Source organism: Stenella coeruleoalba, assembly GCF_951394435.1.
Source record: "Stenella coeruleoalba genome assembly, chromosome: 18".
NCBI lineage: Eukaryota > Metazoa > Chordata > Mammalia > Artiodactyla > Delphinidae > Stenella > Stenella coeruleoalba.
In genome coordinates this window covers 62,388,392-62,406,987 of record NC_137164.1, presented here as the reverse complement: position 1 = coordinate 62,406,987, position 18,596 = coordinate 62,388,392, and the positions used below count along the sequence as shown (strand labels likewise).

The window sequence follows — 18,596 nt, the reverse complement described above, 5'->3', positions numbered from 1 at the left end:
CTTACTTGCAGTGTAGAAAGCACACATTTCCAAAGAGGATTGTGCAGATACTTAAAAACACTAGAAAAGAACAAAAACCTAGATGACATTCATGTGTTTTTCTTTGTTTGTAGAAGTCCATTGCAGTGCATAATGACGACAGGGCACAGAGAAGGAAAGCTTATTCCTCAAAGCAGATAGAGCATCCCATAATTAGGACCACCATATTCATAACATGACAATTTTTAAAACTGATACTGCCCTAGTAGGTTTTTATACTTGACTACTTTGGAATATATTTTATTTGTTCCACTTTTCCATAAAACATTAATACTATCTAATATTTTTAATTATGAGAATCCACTTTCATTTACCAGACACATTTTTTTTTTTTTATCTTTCTATGTCATGTAACCATTCTTCATGTCCACTTCTCATCATCCCCGCTCTGCAGGTGAGATAACAGAAGCTCAGTAACTCAGAAAATTTTACCGGCTAATGTGTCGCAGAAGAATAACATCTCTTACTCATTCCCCACTCTACACACACAAGTCAAATGCTAGTGTAGTTTGATGCATTAAAATCACCTGCATATTGATTTAACAAACAGTAGAGTAAATACAAACATCATGCCATTATGCAACTTTATCATACAATTAAATTTTAAATATCATTCTTCTAAGTTAGCCAAAGAGTCTTCCAATCTTCCTGAGATATCCCCAAAAAGTTATAGTCAGTGGAAACTTTTGCATAAAAGAAGAAAAAGATTTTCATAAGAGTATTTACTTCCCTCTACTCCGGAGAGCTTGAAAAATTCATTCTTGAACACTCCCAGCTGACTTCACTTATGACCACTTTTCAGCCTAACTTCCTCCCGACTGTTAGAAGACACTGTGCCCTCTAACAAGGTGGTACGCCAATTTTTCTAGGACACACCTGCCAATCAAGTGTGGGGTTTAATAGAGAACAGTGAAAATGCCATCTCTCCAGCAGGGCACCCATTATCTTTGGCAGTAATACACATTAACACCAAATATATCTTGAATGCCAAAATTAAAATTATGAGTTGTGGAAGAAAATGCAGCATAGTAGATGTAGGTGCTTGAATCTGCCCAGTGGAGAGGTTCAGTTCTAGGAGGCCCACGGAGACTCATCAAGCACTCAGGTGACCTGCTGCTCAACAGTGTCTTTGGAATTTGAAGTGATTTATGAAAAGAGCAACAAACTAGCACTGTAAGAATAAACTGTCACCCCCAAATTAGAGACGAGCCCAATCACAAGAGTGACAACCAGAAGTAGTAGATAAATTCCAAAGCCACGTTCAAAACCACTAAGGGGGATGCTAAATAAGGCATGGCCTAAAACTTTCCAATGAATTGCTAGTGAATTACTTGACCAGCTTTTCCCCACATAGATCTAGTCAGCCAGATGTGCAGTCCTGAGTATATATCTTACTTCCTAGGTCATACATCGATGACCTTAATAATTGCCACTCTTGGAATTTCACTCCCAGTAAAGCATTTCGTCTAGTCTCTCCCATTCATTTCACCAAGGAGGAAAGAAATGAAGTAATTCAGACAACTAATTAGGGCCGAAGTAAGAATTCAATTCCAGCTGTGTCCTATGCTTGCTCTAGTGAGCTCTGGATTACATCAAGTTTCTCCTCTTTACTTTCCCCCCTATTTTATTCATATTATGTTTATGGTATGACATGTATTCATATTATATACGTATATAGTAACATGCAATAAAATGTTCCTAGTGATAGTAACGTATACTTTATGCCTAATCAATACATATATACTAATTATTTGTGCAATTTTATTTTCTCAATAATTAAACACTGAATTTTCATATCTATTAAAATGTATGCCCCTGTTGTCATTCCATCCATGACTGGCAAAATAAAATGCTCTAAGGCCTTTTTTAAAAGGCTGTAGACGTCTCCAAGGGATGGGCTTGTATCAGTGAACACTTCCATTCTTACACCCACCCATACCTCTGGTTAGCACTTATTGGCCTTTACTATTCATCTGTCTGGTACCCACTCTGGAATGGGAGTTCTTTTAGGGCAAGGCTAGGTCTTACTCATCACTGTACCCATTGCACTGGCCAAAGAGTTACTGCTCAATAAATGTTTGCTGAATGAACGGATGAATGCATGCGTGAGCTGGTACCTCCCATGGATTGCTAAAACAACCCTGGGCTAACCCTACTGACTGTCTTTTTCATGCCTGGTTTGTTTTCAAAGATTTCTCATGAGAACGAAAACATGTGAATAAGACCTTTCTTTCAATCGTTCATTCATGACAACAGCATTTTTTTACACGTGGGCATGAACTATTGAGGCCTCTCAGAGGAAATTATTTTAATTACAGAAATCAGAACAGCTTAATTGTAAATGTGCGGTGTGAGCACTTTACCAAAGAGATTAGTGGATTTTCCCTTTATTTCTTTCCTTTCTCTTTAGTAATCCTTATAACTCACAGTAAGAAATATTCCCAGCATTTCGGCATGCTGGCACATCTTCCGCTTCAACTTAACCACTTTTAAGGAAATCTGCAATGTTGATGCTTAAAGGCTATGAAACCACACTTCTCTCCACCAATAATTCGCTGAACTAAATTGTGATCATGGTGTCAGTACGCTTCTGGATAGGTGAGTTCTGAGACGTAAAGGAAACATGTGAGCAAAATAATAGTTGCTCCAGTAAGGATGGAAACAGTATAGATAGCTACATCTACATAGAGCTAGATGATACAGATATTCTGGCAATCTGGAATACAAAGGAAGATTCATTGCTCTTCCACAGACCTCAAGGTACTACATCATTTAGGCGACAGCTAAGGGAATGCATGGCTTCTCAGCCTATATTCAGTCGTTAATATTTCAGCTGTCTACAATGTCTTTCCACCTGGATGTCCCAACAAGCATAAAAAGGACCTATAGTTCTGTTGGGTAACCACATGCACTGAGTATTTAAGTTTATTTTGGGGGGAGAGGTGGCAGAATTCTAGAAGGAACTACATAGTACATCCTTTTCTAAAACAATCAGAAATATTCAGGGCAGTATTTATAATAAAGTGGGAGATGTTATGACATATGGATGTTACCCCTTCCAACCATGATAAGACTTAAAGAAGGGAAAAGAGTAATATACCAGCAGTAATACCTTTACTCAGCATCTACCATACCCAAATTGCAGTAGTGCTTGCTCTAAGGAGCATTAAAGATGGAAGGCATGTTCCTTTTTTTGATAAGTTACAATATTCAGGTTGACAAGGCCCATGGCACAGGAAAATGTCATGGAAACTTTGAAGCAACATATGTAGAACTCTACACAGAACATGACAAAAGCTTAGAATAGAGGTTCTGAAAAGAAGCGAGTAAAAGAAAAAAACAACTGATATGGATGAAAGGAGTTTCCTGGGGATACCAGAAGTGGCAATGAGTAGGTCTTAGCAAGTTTTGAGTGAAATAAGGGAGATCATTTGATGGGAAGGGGAGAGGAAGGCATGACGAGTAAGGAAAATGGCAGAGAAAGTCACCCAAACTTTCATGTGGGGCAAAGCTTGAATACATTTGCTCAGACAAATTGAGTTGGGACTAATGATACAGGGCAGCAAGTTGAATGAGAGGATCTGGCAGTCAAGTCTACACTTAGCAGAGAGCTAAGCACTTAGTAAACATTCCAGGTTATTGGAGAAATTGACACTTACCGCTGGGATTTATGAACAGGATAGTGACTTAATCAAAATGGCACTGATGAAATGTTCTTAGGATTCCCAAAAGAAGGGATGCAGCCTAAAGTCTGGGGAAGTTGCCTTGAGTGGGCAGTAGCCTACACTTGATGTGATTGGAGTTCAGATTTTAGCAGAAACTGAGGCAATGGAAAGGGAGAAATACAAACAGGAAGCAACGCAGAAAGAGAATGACCTACAATGAGGCTACAGAGTTCTGCTCCAAATTATTAAGCTCAGTTTTAAATACTGAGTTTGTGGGATCGCTGAGTATCGAAAAAGAAATGCAACTATAGATGTTGGAATGAAGACCAGGAATTTGAGGCTGCAGAGAGACCGAAGTCATCCAGGAACTTTCTCTCCACCGGAAATGCTCTGACACACTTGTACCCTTTCGAATAGATTTGTGACTCAGCAGTGAAAAGTCGAGAGAAAATGATATTGTGTAGCTAAAATTATGGGATGCTGACATTAAATTACCTGTCCTCTGAAACTGAGTCAAACTTGTGCTCAGAAAACTGCTAACCTAATATTCTGGGCTCTCTTGAGGAAAATGAATTTAAATCTCACAATAAATCAGTTTATATACCCTAAATTAATTTAATGAATAGAATTATAAAGCAAGTCAACGTCAGCTCTCTAGCACTACGGTATGATGAGCCTGGATCCAGAACACGGTAGCTGCCACAGAGCCAGTTGCCTGTGCCAGGTTGATCTGATTCTCTGTATCACAAACAAACCATTAACAAATCACAGTTTGCAGCATGGCATGGTGAGGAAAGTACCAATTACATAATAGGAATTATTGAGTTGGATCCCTCTCTCGATAAGCTCTTCCCTGACAGTGACAGACCATTTGGGAGGATGAATGCCAACTTTGTCAACCCCTAGGGCATCACTTTGTGCACCCAAATAGTAATTGACTAAAATTGTAATTTCCCAGTTAATTAAAAAAAAAAAAAACTATGCCCTAAAATGTTTTTATGAGAAATCTACGAGAACCAATATTTCAGGGGCTTTCACCTGAAAAGTACCTTCTTTATCAAGCCCCCCCACCCCGCAAAAAAAAGTGTGGAAGTCCTCTCAAATCTAGACACCAATTAGTCATGTGGTTTTGAGTCATTTAATCCAGTGATGGGCCACCTTTATGAGCATTAGGGCCCCTTTTCAAGAATTAAATATCTCAGAGAGCTCCCTGTGATAATAGTTGGGCATTTATTTCTTTTGTTTACTACTGATGCTGACATCCATAGATGCTTCCCACCTCCTGCATTAAGTAGTCTCCTCCACCTCCCCAGGGCAGACTGAAAACCGCGGATTAATTCAGGCACGATGACTGACAATCTTCTGGTACTCATTACACTTAGGGGCCACGGCAGTACCACATACAGAGCCAGCCTTTGAGGGACTGAGAACAAATCTCTCAATAAAATGTCTTTGTTATTTATGTCAGAGTTCCAGTCAGGGCCCAAAATGCATTATGAAAAGACAGAATCTTTCTCTATTTTCCTCATAACCAGAGGAGCTGTATGAATAATCAACCACAAGGGTTTAGACTTCCTGGTGTGAATTCCTAACATTCTTTGCTTTAAATAGGAGGATGATGCATTAAAACTAGATATGAATCGTCCCCGACATCAGCCACTAGCCTGGCATTTGAAATATGACTAGTCTCAAAGTGACATCTGCTATAAGTATAAAATGCATGCCAAAATTTGGACTTAACACAAAAAATTAAAATAGCTCATTAATAATTTTTGTATTGCTTATAAATTTACATGAAAATATTTTGGATATACTGGGTTAAAAATTTATTGTTAAAATTGGTTTCACCTGTTTCTTTTTATGTTAATGTGCTTACAGAAGATTCTGAATTTGATTTTCATCCTATTCCTACTGGACAGCACTGCCGTAGACCAAGGAGTTTTATACCGGGTTGCTGTATTCAGAAAAAAGCCTCAGCACTGGGAGAGGCAGTGTGGATTTACAGCATAGGTATCTTGTCATTCAATCCCAAGTTCCTTACCCAATAAATGCAATGCAATAACCATACCTATCTCACGGGTTTAATGCAAGGATTAAATGCCAGTGTGTGAAAAGTACTTACTACAGGGCTGGCAAGCACTCAATAACTGTTAGATTCCATTTACATTCGACAGGAAGTGAACTTGATAATGGTGATGATGTTATGATGACACTGACCAGAAAAATTCTAGGCCTCTGCTTGCTAAGATCCATTTCAGCAGGAGTAAACTTCTAGCTGTGTTCATGATAAGAACGTTCTCGAAGACGTTAAAGGAGAGGATTCTTTTCTGATTCCCAACATCAGGAATAGCAGGGTTTTTTTTAGTGGCTGGTTTGCTTTTATTTGATTAAAGAATAAAGTTTGGCTCATAGTGATGGCTAATAGAAAGCTTAGAAGAAGGTTTGCAAATTCAAACGCTACAGAGTCAATAACCATGGGTGAAGTTAATTGACTGTATTTTTGAATCATAGTTACTACTTGCATATTAAATAGTTAGAATATTGTATACTTCCAAAAAAATAAAATAAGCTTCCTACTATTTTTTCCTGAAACAAGACCCTATTCATCTTTCACTTATTTTGTTTTTAGTAAAGACATAGGTACAGGGCTTCCCTGGTGGCGCAGTGGTTGAGAATCCACCTGCCAATGCAGGGGACACGGGTCCGAGCCTTGGTCCAGGAAGATCCCACATGCTGTGGAGCAACTAATCCCGTGCACCACAACTACTGAGCTTGTGCTCTAGAGCCTGCAAGCCACAACTACTGAGCCCGTGCACCACAACTACTGAAGCCCATGCGCCTAGAGTACGTGCTCTGCAATAAGAGAAGCCACCGCAAATGAGAAGCCTGTGCACCGCAACCAAGAGTAGCCCCTGCTCGCCACAACTAGAGAAAGCCCGCACGCAACAGTGAAGACACAACACAGCCAAAAATAAATAAATTTATAAAAACAAGACAAAACAAAACAAAAAAACCGAAAAAAACCACACAGGTACAGAGAAAATTTCTCTGTTGTGATAAAAAGAGCCAAACACTGTGATAGATGGCAGCCCACGCTGACTTCAGAATCAGGCCAACCTAACCACAGGAGTGATCAGACCCAAGTCAGACCACAGCACGGATTCTCCAGCTACAACAAATTCCGTGTAAATATTCTTTAGCGCCAGCTGATTTTGCCATGCAGAACACAGGCCCAGGTTGGTCATATCTTCAGAAATTGCAGCAATCCACAATTTATGTCAATCCTCCTCATTTTAAAACATTCAAACTCTTAAAGAAGTTGTGCCGAGAATTTCCTGGAGGTCCAGTGGCTAGGACTCCATGCTTTCACTGCCTAGGGCCCTGGTTCAATCCCTCATTGGGGAACTAAGAGCCCATAAGCCACATGGCATGGCAAAAAAAAAAAAAAGGTGTGCCCAGATGAACATGTCTGTAAGCCAGTTTGCAGTCTGCCTTTGATGGTGACTTTTGGCCCAATGGGAAGTATTAGTCAGGGAGTTCTAATAAACGTTTTTCTATCAGCCTCATTCCTACCTCTACCTTATGTCTACACCATTGTTCCCTCAAAAAAATTGCTTCTAATTCTTGTAACTGTCTGGAGTACGTATAAAACAACCAAGAAATTTCAATAGTGAAATACATGATAAGGGAGTCACAAAACTCCCAAGTAGGCTGGCACTGAGAGTGCAGAGTGAGTTAAACACCCACGTGTGCACACATGTAGACTACAGTTGTTTCCTTCTCTTAGAAAGAATGTCCAGGGAATGACTACTGTGAAAGATGCCCAGATATACTGGCAGCAAGCAAATCCTTTAGATTGTAAAATAAATCTTTAAAAGTAAGATTTTTTAATAGAAATGCTATTGAGGTGAAAAAAGTAGGACCCAGTATTAAGTATCCCCCATGATTTAGCAATACATAAGATAAAACTATTTTAGAGCTACAAAAACACTAGAAATGCAAATTTTGACACTGGTTAGTGGGAATTTAGGATTACTTTGTTTTCTTCTTTGTATTCTTCTGCACTCTCCACATTTTCTTTTTGGATGAGCCCATATTGATTTTATAGTCAGAAAAAACATGTGAAAATACTATTTTTCTGACCACCAACAAAAAGTAAATATCCAGGTGATTTAAGCTAGGGTGACAGTTTTATCTGAACCCTCTTGGTAATTTGAAGGGACAAAAATGTTCATTTGGCTTGAGTGATTTACAAGATTATCTCATTTCCCCAATTCCCTTTTTCTCATAATCACAAAACAAGTAATGAACTATAAATTGATCAGGAGGGAGACCCTGGATAGCTGAGAGTCAAAGGCTTTATAATTTATTAAACAATTGGTATATCAGACTTTCTACGGAAAACCCTATCACTTTCACACTTTAAAAAAAAGAAAAGAAACAAGAGAGACTTTCAATCTGTATTCTATCTGCTATCCCAGCCAAAATGCCAGGGTACTTTTTTTTCTCCACTCCAAAATAGATATTTCTCATTCCTTATGGAAATACTGACATAAATATTTTATACAGTTATCTTCTGCCTACAAATGCTGCAGGATACCATAAGGTTCGTCTTTTCAATAAAACACTTTATTGCAAGCACAGTTGGATTCTCTTTGGCCCAGCCTTTAACTTGAGCAACAGAACTCTAAGAGGAAAGGACTTCCGCAGAGCGCTTGGTTTCTACTAATTTTTAAAGCAGTATCAAATCCTATTATTTCTGACTAAATGTAGCCCACTTTCATTGAAAAACAGTGAAATAAATGTTGCCTTGCATCTAGAAGTATTTTTAGCAAGAGGATGTGTTTTTAGAAAGCTGAGAGCAAACGAGGAACGTTTTAACACCCATTATTTATAAACGGACATATTTCTTTATGGAGAAACTCATATTTATAGCTACTATGAGAATGATACGCAGAATAATAATGTTTCCGTAATGACTGTATTTATGAAAGTTTAAAATGTTGAATGGATGACCTTCTTTGATTGCCGAAATCCTCTACAAGATGAACACAGGATAGTTTGCCTTCCTGACTTAAGACATTATGAACTGAAGAAGATTACATTTCCATATAAAATCTTGCTATCTGCTGAGTATTAAATATGACAGTGGCACTTCTGACATGCAGCATATTCCTGCAAGGATGAAAATGAATCTTTAAAAATCTGTTTATGTCAGCCACTTAAGTGTCAGCTGATGTTAACTTGGGGCATCTACAGTTTTACTCACCTCTAAAGGTCAAAGCCACCATTATCCAATTACTGACACTCTAAACTGTCCATTTTCACTCTTGGTTATCCAATTTAGGTACAGGAAAATGTAGAGTTTCGATATTGTCTGGGATGATGACTATTTTCTAGGTGTCTGGGATTGACCCATTGTGTCTACGGAGAGGTATAGGGCTTCCCTGGTGGCGCAGTGGTTGAGAGTCTGCCTGCCGATGCAGGGGACACGGGTTCGTGCCCCAGTCTGGGAAGATCCCACGTGCAGCGGAGCGGCTGAGCCCCTGAGCCATGGCCGCTGAGCCTGCGCGTCCGGAGCCTGTGCTCTGCAACGGGAGAGGCCACAACGGTGAGAGGCCTGCGTACCGCAAAAAAAAAAGACGGAGAGGTATAAAGCAAATGCATGAAGGGGAATAACCCTTGCTTGTCATCACAAAGATAACAGTGGAGAAAATCTATGGTATGTAATAACATACCCCCAGTCTTTCTTACAGTCAAAAATCTGTATGACCTAATACCTCAATTAAAAAAAAAATACCAACATGTCATACTCTCTACATAAGTACTGCTCCTCTCTGTCAGCAGTATTAATGCAATATATCTGTCAAGCTTTATTAAAATTATTTTTGATGTGTATCTTGGCTCATAAACCTCCTCAGTGCCTGATATTGCCTCAGGGAATGTCCTTGTAACACTGAATCTCTGAAGATGGGACAATAAAAGAAAAATCCTCCAAACTTTCAAGTTCAGCTATGATATCACACAGCCTGCAACGTCTCCTGTCAGCACTCTGAACACGCTTTTGCACGTGAAAATAATTACAGCAAGACTATTGTTCAAATCTTGTTTCACAGAACCTTCTTGTAGAAAAAGCATACATGCATTCAGAGATAATTATCCAAGAACAGAGTCAGCACTGACATTGGGATAAACTGTTAGGTCCGCTTTTCTTTATGAAGCCATTTTAGAAGCAGCATCCTTTGAGTTACAGCACTAGAGTTTTAAACTTGGTCCTTTTTTATTTGTGTTGTACCTTAATTGGCACATTTCACCCGTGGATGTTCCCTATTAGTAACAAAGACGTCTGCTTGTCACCCACGTCTTCCATGGCCCCAGAGGAATTGTTGTACTTGCAGGGCACAGGCAAACAGCAGACATGCCAATCAAAGTGGATTTATGAGAGCCCATCATGGTTGGCAACGTAGAGAAAGCACCCCAGGGGAAGAAAGTTAGGGCAGGGAGGCACAAAAAGGGGTAAAGGGAGGCTGAATACGGAAGGAAAAAGCTCAAACACACCAACAGAATCAATCAATTTACGTTCACTGTTTTCCTATCCTTAGCACTGTTCTGGAATAGTACATTTCAAACTATCTGTTTGAGGCTCAAAGGATCTGGACAGGCTTTGGCTGGCTGTTTGATTTTTCCCAGGATGTCACGACCTGATATCTAATCCTCAAGAGCATAACTAAGACGCACCTCATGCCAAGGAGACACACTGTACAAGTTCAACAACATTTAAGAAGAGTCAACGGGTGGGGTCTTGGATGTTGGGGCAATGTGAAATTGCTATCAAGATTTTCTAAATGCCTTAAATTTTTGTACTTGTTGCAGAACCATAACAGTCTGCTCGTGGATGGGCTCCAGTCCATGGACGATGCTTTGTTCAGCCTGTTCTAGAAAGTACAGGGGCAGAAGAGTTAACTTCTCAATCAATTAAAACCACTCTAGTCAAACTGCACTTGCTAAAGCTAGTAGCATCCTTACGGCCAAATCAAAGGTCTATGTTCTCTGCCCCTCCCATTTGACTATCCACGACATTTGATGCTGTTGATTACCCTATTTCTTGAGTGCCTCTCTCCCTCTACTTTCAGAACAATATGCTTTGGGTCGTTTGTCTTCCTTTACTGTATCCTCTTTTTTCTTTTTTTTTTTTGCGGTACGCGGGCCTCTCACTGTCGTGGCCTCTCCCGTTGCGGAGCACAGGCTCCGGACGCGCAGGCTCAGTGGCCATGGCTCACGGGCCCAGCCTCTCTGTGGCATGTGGGATCCTCCCGGACCGGGGCACGAATCTGTGTCCCCTGCATCGGCAGGCGGACTCTCAACCACTGCGCCACCAGGGAAGCCCTACTGTATCCTCTTTAAATATTTATACTCCCTGATGTTTCATCTGATCCCGTTCTCTCTTTTCTCCAGCTAAATGTTACTGTCCTTTGCCAGCAAACATTTCTGTGTTGGTGCTCCTCAAACCAGTCAGCAGGCAGACAACTGTTACTAAATGGGAACAAACAGCATGCCAGGAAATGTGCTTGGTGCTGGGGGAACAATCTGAGAAGACACACTGTATTTATACCCTGCCTGTTTGTTCCTTTGTTTCTCCAGATGCACGCTCCACTCCACTCCACCTGCTTGGACTCAGGTCTCATCACCGCTCACCTGGGCAATGACAATAGTTTCCACCCCTGCACCCACCATCAGTTTCCCCCACTCCAGTTTATCATCTCCATGAACGATCTTTCACAAGTAAAAATCTGACCACATATTTGCCTTTTGAAAAATCTTAGCTATCACCTCTTGGCCTATGCAGTGTCCTTCAAATTCCTTAGCTTGAAATATAAAGCTCAAATAATATGATCCAGATCTACCTCCTGGCCTCATCTCCACAAAAACAGGACCTTCCGTGGCTCATGCCTTTGAACCTGCTGGGTCCCTGGCAAGAAAGCCCTAGATCTTTTCTTCTTCTGTAAGACCCTATTCATTCTGTAAGTCCAAGTCTGACTATAACCTACTCTAAGGTGCCTTTTCCAGTTTCCCAAGGCAAAGGGAAGCATGCATTTCTCTTGATTCACATAGCATTTTACCCACACTTCTATCTTCATCCTGATCCCCTGTGCCGCACTGAAACTTTTACACCTCTATCTCTGTTGGATAGACTGTGATTTCCTCAAGGACAATGCTGTTCATTGTTATTTCCTGTTTCTTACGGAACAATGCCCAGCGAATAGCAGGTACTCGGCACATTTGCCTCTCAAATGGAGTGGAATGCTTTTAAGCAAAGAAAGACAGACATCATATGGTATTACTTATATGTAGAATCTAAAAAAATGATAAAAATGAACTTATTTACAAAACAGAAATAGACTCACAGACATAGAAAACAAACTTATGGTTACCAAAGGGGAGAGTGGGGGGGTGATAAATTAAGAGTTTGGCATTAACATATGCACGCTCCTATATACAAAATAGGTAAACAACAAAGACCTACTGTATAGTACAGGGAACTTTACTTAATATCGTAATAACTTATAATGGAAAAGAATCTGAAAAAGAATATATATGTGTGTATAACTAAATCACTTTGCTGTACACTTGAAACTAACACAACATTGCAAATTGACTATACTTCAATTAAAAAAAGAAAGGTTACTTTTGAATTATGCAGGCAAAATAGACAAGCACAAAATCATTAGCGAAATAGGCAGTTTTTATTCAAGGGTTCCTTTAGGTTTTCCAGTCTTATCTCTGCCTGTTCACTGTCTTGTACTTCATGCCTCAGGAATACCACACGCTTGCAGCTCCCTGCACACATCTGTGGTTTCACGCTGTGCTTCTGCTGAGTTGTTGCCTCTGTCTGAAGCACCCTCCCCTATGCCAGGTGCCCTCGTCATCTGTCCCAATGCCCAGGCATCCTTCAACACATCATTCGGCATCTATATCCCTGAAAGTCTCCCTGCACTCCAAGGTTAAGCTAGGTGCCTCTATCTGTTCCCAAGACATCTATTGCAGAATGCTCACATTAGATACTGACATTATTTGTTTCTGTCTCTCTCCCAATTAGTACTTGCAAGTACTTTAATTTGCTTAGTCTTTGTATCTTAAGAACTTATCAACAGTACCTGACGTATAAAACACACGGAACTAATGCTTATTGATGAGGCATGAGCTAAACTGCCACAATGGCTCCACTTTTACAAAAATCCACATTTGGATCAAATGACTGTTGAGCTATTATAACCACCCATCTTGGACTGTAGGGGAGAGAAAGATTACACCTGTTAGGTATGTTCATAACTGTGGTTCCCAAACTTGTTCCAGCTATGTTACATTGACATACCCCTTACCTTCTCCTTTCATTATGAATAAAACTTCAAACCTAGGTTCGATGGGGAGAAATGTACTCATTTTAATGGAATTCCAAAAGATAGTATAATTTTAAATAAAATAGCCTAACAGGCATAGGTTATTAGAAACAGACATAAGCTACAAAAAGACTAAAAAGAAAGGATACACAAATAGCTTTTAATGCACTGGAAATAAATGGCTTCATTCTCCTCAATTTTCACTCTCTTAACTATTTTCCAAAATTACACACCAAAGCTAGGCATTCTGCAAAAGAACTTAAAATTAGTAATAAAGATTTCATTCATTGTTTTAATCAAAGTAACCAAATTTTTTTCATCAAAATGGGACCTCAGCTCTTAGTTCTCTGGAGTCCTCTGTAGAACACCATATGCTACTCTTCAGGGTAGAGGCTCTTTTCTTCCGCTGAAACCTGGATTTCCTCACACTCTTGTGATTTCCAGGGCTTATCACTGCATCTGGACCATGGTAAAATTCATACGTTTCCAATGAATTATATTAATAAGCTATTTTTGTTGTTTTGGCCTCTTGTACTAATGTTATTTTGTTACTATTTTTTATCATGATATTATTTATTGATGGCAAAGTGCTTTCTAAATATAATATAATGTCCACACCATCATCATAAAACAGCAAGCATATTTTATTTATGCTGACTTAAAAGTTGTAAACGTATTATTGATCATTTCAAAAGGTTTACCTATTCTTCCTAACATTGTATGTTATTGAACTAACCTACACTGGATAATCATCAATTACAGAAGAGAATACACTGACCACAAAAGAAATAAAAAAGCTTTCATTCACCTAAGGCCTCTTCATGGCCTTTTTCATTTCTGGATGACTCTAAAAAAATTAACTCCAATCAAAAGATCACCACACACACACACACAAAAGATCACCACAGAAGGAGCAAAACAAATCATTCAGGTGACAGGTATAACAGGTGGTCTTTGTTTATATATTAAATTCTATCTCAGAAGGAAACAGCTAAATAGAATACCATTTCCCTTGTAAACTATATCCATGGCAAATTCTTCAGAATGGTTTTCCATTTTGATCAGAGAATGTTCTGAAGGGATGTATTTCATAGGCTTCATTTCATCAAATTTGATGATAAATTTTTTCAGCCTCATAATTTATCAACTACATTTATTGAAAATTGACTCTCTGCTTATTGCTTTCTAGGCACACACTGTTAATTTAAGACTGTTTACTCAGCTGGATGGACCAGTTAAGAGGCTCTCCATGCAAAGATACTATTATGGGTAGCAGACATAGGCAGGTGACTGTTGATACAAATATTCTGGTCTTACGAAAGCCAGACATTCTTTTCAAAGTCACGACCCACAAGGCAGAAATAATTTAGATAAGAAAAGAGACAGAAAATAGTTAGACAGACAGATAGATAGATACATAGATAGAGATAAATGACAGTATTTGGCAATAGTTCAGGTCCTATAGATTCCAATTCCATTACCTACCTAATTTGTCTGGAATGAATCCATGACATGATTTTCATAGTTGAAGTGGTTGCTACTGACACAATTTACAGATTTTCCTCATAGAAGTCACTTTTATTAAAGCAAAAAGATATGAAAGTCATGTCTTCTTTGTTTAAATGGAATCAAGATGGACCAGTGAAGACACTTAAGTCACTTGCCTTCATGATGAAAAATGGAGGCTCAGTCTAAGCAGACAACTGTTACTATCTCTACTCAGCCTTCTTTCTGTTCGTCACAGTGCTAGGCAAGCCTCAGAGGGACTGCTGGCACCCAAGTTCCCATTCACGAATGGGTATATATAGGGGGGTAAAGGTGGTGCTTTAAAAAAGGGACCGTGCTAAGGAAAATAGCCTGAATCCTTTCTCTCAAGACCACTATATTATCAAAATGTGCTTTTATGTTCATTTTAGAGCTTTGTCTCCCATGCCTACTTGGTATCATTTAGTACGGGATGGAACATGGAAAGTAAATGGTCAAATCCACAAACAGCAGTAAGTCTGATAAATCACTGAGGCTAGCTCAGGGACTTGATCATAACTACAGAGATGGAAAGAATCATAGATGAACAACGGTGAAGTCTCTCCCATTTTAATCTCTTTCGTTAAAAAAATTTTAAACCTGCACACACACACACAGCACAGAGCTTAAGAAACAGTATGTTATTGATAACTGTGGAAACCTCTGAATATCTCTCCTTTATAAGACCTCCAAACCTAACCCTTAGAGGTAATTACCATCTGATGTTTGTGTTTAACATTTTGAAGTTTTCTTCAGAGTTTTACCACATATATTGTATTTTAATTCCTAAATGATGTATTGCTTAGTTTTACATTTTTAAACTTTATATAAATGGTATATATTCTTTGGTGATTTTATTTATTTTTTAATCTCAAAATGAGATTTCTGCAATTGATTCATCCATGCCTGTGGCTAGAATTCACTTATTTTCAATGCTCCATAGGATATCATGGTGTGAAGAGATCACCATTTATGCAGATGGGATATTTGTGATATTTCTACTTTTTATGTTATTGTAAAAAGGCTACTATGAATCCTACACATATATTCGTACACATGTGAAGCAGTATGTCCAGGGGTAGAGTTGCAATTTTAAGATATGCATGTATTCAATAGCACAGCTATTTTCAAATCGTTATTTAAAATTAACTTGCTCCATCCAAAGCCTGGAAAAAGACAATGTTCGTATCTGAGACGGCAAGAGTAAGTTTTAAAAATAGTTATGTTGACGTTGACAAATTAGTCCTCCATTTTTCTGGTAAGGAAATTCCCCAAACGTTGTGTCAAAACATTTGTGTCAAACTGCTGTGTTTTGCCAAAGAGCTAAATTTTCCCGTCAAAACACTTAATTAGAAGCTATTAATGATGCCTTCCTAGATTTAAGAAGCCACTGCAAGAGAAGAGAGAAACTGAAGGAAAAAAATATCCCCCAAGCCAAGGTGCAGGAGATAAGGAAGTTTGTGGATCGCTATTTGGGAATTTTGCCTTGAATTCCTTAACTCTTCTGCAGTCATTTCACAAACTCTAACTCACTCAGTTAACAGACAACAGGGAAACTTCTGATATATGAAGGGCTAAACGTCCAACACAATTCTTGCTTCTCCTCTTAATATAGTTAGTCTTGTAATATTTTATTCTTATCACAGAGAATGGTTTCGGTGCCGTAAGTCATTGTCATAAGCACCCAAATGGCACTAGCAGATCTGTATCTGATTTACTCAGCTACAGACCATCTGGTAATCATTAGGTGAGAAAGTTCACTGATAAAATACTTAAATCCCTGAGTCGTAAATTATTTGAGAAAAAATTGCTTAGCTTCTTCTTTTAAACCAAGGCTATATATCCACATCCAACTCTCTCTCTCTCTCTCTCCATCCATCCATCCACCCATCCATCCATCCATCCATCCATCCACCCATCCATCCATCCATCCATCCATCCATCCATCCATCCACCCACTAGAAGGCAGTGACCAGATGTCAGCATGGGATTTATGATTTGAGTAGGTTAGGGCTAATGAAACTCAGGTCAGAAAAGCTAATATCTGCATAGAACAGTAAACATTCATAGTTACACGACCACAAACTACATTGCAAACCCACAGCAGCTGTTCTGCAAATGAATGTTGGTCATGAAGAAATCAAGGGAAGAAAGATCTCAGGGTTGCTGAGTCTATCTCTCCTCACATCTGGTAAAAAACTAAAGGTCGTACTCTACTGATGGTTGGTCCATGATATCAACCTTTACCATGAAGCTGGACACATTAGATTTTTGGTACACAAAGACCTCAGAATAAGACAGTCAGGGAATGACAAAGGGGAGGTACCATTTCTGGGCTGTTGTTAATGCCATCCTCTGAGATACAGGAGAGACAGTCAGTCAGTCAGCAGCAACCTCTCCTCTGGCTTTTTAGATGCTTTGATAGAAAATATTCTCTTACCTCACTGAGACCTCCCCAGACCAAAATATATGCACCTAATCATTATTCACACTCAGGCAGATTCTACATAAACAATCAGGAATATTGCATATATTAATCCATGCCTTGAATTTCTTACCTCACGTTTCTCATTCTTCAATAAAAGCAAAGACTTCAATTTGAAGTCACTGTGACTAAGCTTTTTTTTAAACAAAATCTATCTCTCAAGAATATATGGAATATATATTTATTTCTTATATCTATCTATATTTCACAGACTTTCCCAGATAATCATATTTCCTCTTATTACTCCACCTGGCCAACTCCTTATTAATCCACTTTTGGGGTTCTATTTCCTTTGGTATGTAGAATATTGTTGATTTTCAATAAAAAAATTGTTTTTAACATCAAGGTTATAGGCCCTTTATATTATTAAATCCCTGTGTTTATCCTCATCAAAGCGTTCTTCCAAATAATCTTTCCATATGCTCAAGTAAACTTTTTAAGAATTGATAATTAAAAAAATGGATTGCTATGAATGTTACAAACAGAGCCACAGAGAAACATTTTTAACCGTATATACATCTTGATACCAAGATGTAAATACTGAGGAGATTAAAGTGGGGAAAAAAGAAACATGCCAGGATGGTACTAATAGTTATAAAAAATATATGGCTCTTTGGCACGACCCTGCAGTAAGAAAGTAATATTTATCAATAATCTTTGTACAAACATGACCTTCTTGGGGTGACATAATACCAGACTTCTGTTATCTATTGTTTTAACTTTACCTCTTAAAGTAATCATCTTTCAGTTTACTTGTTGGACTGCCCTCATAAATGGGCAAGCTCATCTCATAAGAGCAGTTGAATGTCAAGGAAGAATTTAAACGAAGGCATATATCCTCTACACAGGAAACACTCAATGTTTTAAAAACAGCAGTGGAAAAAAAAAACCCCGTGCAGTAAAGGTTTAGAGACATCCTCAAGGAACGGCACAGACGCGTGTTACTGATTTATCTTTCTCATAAGCCCAACGCAATACACGGCATTGAATTGCAAAGATAATGGATAACAAAAAGAATTCTCCGCCAGATTCTACACTTTGCGTTCATTAGTCGTCCCTAGTCCAGTTCTACAGGTGTCAGCTCTTCTTTTACTAGTAAGGAATTCGGCCGCTTTGACAAGGGTGATGAAGAAGAAGAAATGCCAGGTGCTGGTGTTCGGAGCAACAACTTGCCTCCACTTGCCAGCACCATAAGACTGTCTCCTTGGGACTTCCTAGAGGATTATAACCTCCGGATGGACTGCTTCATGAGTATTTATCATCCTTAAAACTGATCAGAAATGCCAGGTGGTCATGGTTACAAGACACCTGTTTTCGCGCATTTTTTGATAAAAGCTTCTCTGCTGAATTGCTGATAAATATTGACATTATGTTTCAAACCACACGCAATGGCTTGAAATCCTGGCTTCTCTCACACAAAGAATTAAGCTTTAACATTTAATTGATTTCTCTACGAGCAAGAACCACTGTAAGTGAGAACTTTTA

The 18,596-nt window shown here is 38.8% G+C and overlaps 1 protein-coding gene across 6 annotated transcripts in view; it reads right to left on the bottom strand.

Moving 5' to 3' along the window:
• GPC6 (glypican 6) overlaps positions 1 to 18,596 on the bottom strand; it is a 1,079,647-nt gene that overhangs the window by 525,698 nt on the left and 535,353 nt on the right. The window lies entirely within an intron of this gene.